Source organism: Astatotilapia calliptera, chromosome 22, assembly GCF_964374335.1.
Source record: "Astatotilapia calliptera chromosome 22, fAstCal68.1, whole genome shotgun sequence".
Lineage (NCBI taxonomy): Eukaryota > Metazoa > Chordata > Actinopteri > Cichliformes > Cichlidae > Astatotilapia > Astatotilapia calliptera.
Window position 1 is genome coordinate 15,899,624 of NC_137442.1, and position 3,351 is coordinate 15,902,974.

The window sequence follows — 3,351 nt, forward strand, 5'->3', positions numbered from 1 at the left end:
CCATGAACAACTTTTTGACAAAGCCGTGACAGAGTGCACCATCCTGTTTCGTTGCTGTTGCTAAGTAACTAGTCTTTTTTTTTGCCAGCTGATCTTTGTTGTTTTAAGTGTTTCACAATGGAGGGCACTGTTACTCCAACATTGTCCCCACCTATAAGCTGTTTAAAAGCAGTTCTTGCCACCTTATGTTCAGAGGCCAACAATAGGAAGTTATATTTAATGTTCACCATTCTGTACATTATGTCTGACAAATGTACCTTTATTAATCATAGGTGATACTGAATGACCCACTACCTGTGCTGATTGTGACTGTAATATTGTTAAAAATGGGTGGCAGAACTTTTCTGTGACACTACTCCTCCCAGTACCGCTGTGCGTAACTGTTATCCAGCGTGTGTCTCTCCGGCATTGCTGAAGCAGTGAAACAGAAAGGCGTCCATCTTCAAAAGTTCCGTAAATCCGAGAAAAACCCACAGCGAGGTTGTTTGAAGGACAAAGTGCGTGTAATACAAGAATCACATCTTTCTGACAACAATGCTGAGGCTTATTTTGAGCTATATGCCAGGATCACAGGAAATAAAAACCAGAAAACACTAACCACAATACTCTGCAACTGTAAACATGGTACATATACATTAAAAGCTTTTGATGGCTTAGCTGAAAAGCAGGCAGAAGAATGTAGAGACTTCTGCTCCATCTATAAAGCTATTTAAAAAGAATCCCTCACAGACGAAAATCTAATATTGAAATTCTGAACCTTTCTCGCTTGCCTTAAAGGCGAAGGCAGGTTCATCTTGAGCTAATAGACTGAGAGCAGAATCGCCTTTTCTGTTGTCTAGAAGTGGTCTGAACTATCATCATCATTTGATGCCTTTTTCTTTTCTACCTTTGGGAAACTCCTTTTTTAACAGTCAGTAGCAGTGCAGCAGTAGGTGCTATATCAAAGAATACGGGGATTCTTCGGGCCTGTTACACTGAATACAAGTTCATGTGTGACTGCTTCATTTTGGTTCAGTTTTAGTTCTGGTGGAAATGTTTTCTCCCTGTCTTCACCTCCAACCAGATGGCTGCCCCTGTCTAGGCCTGTTTCTTCCTGAGGTTTCTTCCTCTTAAAAGGGAATTTTTTCTTCCCACGGCTGCCAATGACCTGGTCATAGGTGGACATATGATTGTTGGGGTTTTCTCTGTGTTATTGTAGGGTCTTACCTCACAATACAAAGCACCTTGAGGCAGCTGTTGTTGGTGCTATATAAATTACAAAGTGGCAAGAGGATCAGGAGGAGGAGCTCGAGTGGGTCTGCATGCGTTAATAAAAGGGCTAATATGACAACAGCTGTAGTGATGATGTGTTTTTTAGGTGATGGTGGTCAAGCTATGGACAATCAGCTTACTTTATTTTGTGCATCATTTGTTTCTAATTGTAATTGAAATTCTTTATCCTTCGTGATGAGAAAAAAATTGTTACAGTGTTACAACTTCAGTAACATTATACAATGAACAATGTTTTTTATTGCAGCCAATCAAATTGAGGATAGTACGGGCTGGCCACAAGGTCAAGCACAGCCCAGCTGATTACAGCTGATTTCACCGCCTGTGGCATTAGCAAGCCACTTTGCAACCCACATCCACCAGAACCACTCATTTCAGTCTTGAATCTGTCTTAATGAGTGTCACATCTGCTCTGTTACGGACCAGGAGATCTTTCTGCTGCTCTCGCTGCATCCAGCTTTGTAAATATGTGCGTAGAATGGCAAGGAGGTCCCAGAACAGAGCCATCCAGCTAAATATAAACTACTGCAGATGGAAATAACAATCTTGTTTTTACTACATTGCGCCTAAGTGGACTATATTTGTCTGTAGTAAAGTGAATACTCCAAACAACTGTGTAAACATGCAATTTGTGTGAGTTACAACTCCAGCAGAAAATCATCGAAAATTGAGTTCATATTCTGATAAACAAATTAATCTGTTAGGTTACCAACAGTGTTTGAAGAGATTCTCTGAGGTGGTGGAAATTCCAATTAAATATTATTAAAAAATGCACAAGCCAACCAAAAAATCAGGCTCCAAATATATAAACACCACCCTGCACTGCTCTCCACTTTGGCGCCAGTGCATTCATTTTAATCCACACAATTATGAAACAGATGCAGGCGCAAAAATTTGTACTTGATCCCAATGAAAATGGCCCTATGCCTCTGTTTGCACCTCCGCTGGCAAAGGAGAGTTCAACAGGTAAGCAAGTAAACATTTGAACCTCACGGAGAAAAGTGTCCCTCTTTAGGTTACTTTATTTCATTGTGTTGAACAAAACGGTGTGAGATAAGGGCCGTGTTTAACTGAACACAGCTCAGATTTGACCTTTACAGCCAACCAGCCAATAGCTAAAGTGGAAACTCATGAATAACATTGAGAGAGGCAATCTGTCAGGAAGCATCAAGCCAGCTGACTTATTAAAGGGTCACTCCTGTCAAACACTTAAATACAGCTAAATGTCTCTTTTGGAACATTATGTGGAAAATAAAGTGGTTGCAGAAATCTGCTCTCAGTATACCAACAGTATAACCACCAGAAAGAGGTTGATAGATATATATTTTAAGAAAAACAACAACAACAACTGCAAGATGGACACAGAACAGTAATCAGTTTATTAGATACAAAAGAACAAATACAAAACCAAATAAAAAAAAGTATAAAATAAGCCATCAAACTGCAATGTCCCTCTGTCCACCACTTTATGAGAGAAAGAGAGAGAAAGACTGAGAGAAAGAGGGAGTCGGTCCATGTGGCACCTTGATTAATGGACAGATGGCAAGGCCACTGAGCCAACTCTTTCTCTCTGTCTCTGTGTGTGTGAACTCCAGGGGTGTTCAGTTGATCTGCCTGAATATACTGACTCAATGAAGGGTGCTATATATCAGCTGGATAGACACCGACTCACATGCGCATATGTTGATTTCCAATAATAGAGAAGAAAAGGGGAAAAACCGTAATGCGCAGGCATTGCTCTATATGTGTGTGTGTTTTTTTCCGTGTGCGTTAGTGTCTGTGTGTCTACCCAATTTTTTGTGTGTGTACCCATTAAAGCTCCAACCAGAACGAGGGCCAGTGGAACACTGTGTTCCAGCTTAATGATGTCATCAATCATTGTCTGTGTCCATTGGTCAATCTATCTGCTCCTGTAGACAGCCTGTTAAAAGAGTCAGTTTGACCATCCTGCAGAAACGTCTGATCTCCAATCTGACACAAACCTGATACAGATACAGCTTTTAAAAAAATCGAATTTATACTCAAACTTGATAGATTTCTTAGTTGAGTAAAAAAAGTTTTTCCCTTTTTTCAATAAGAAAA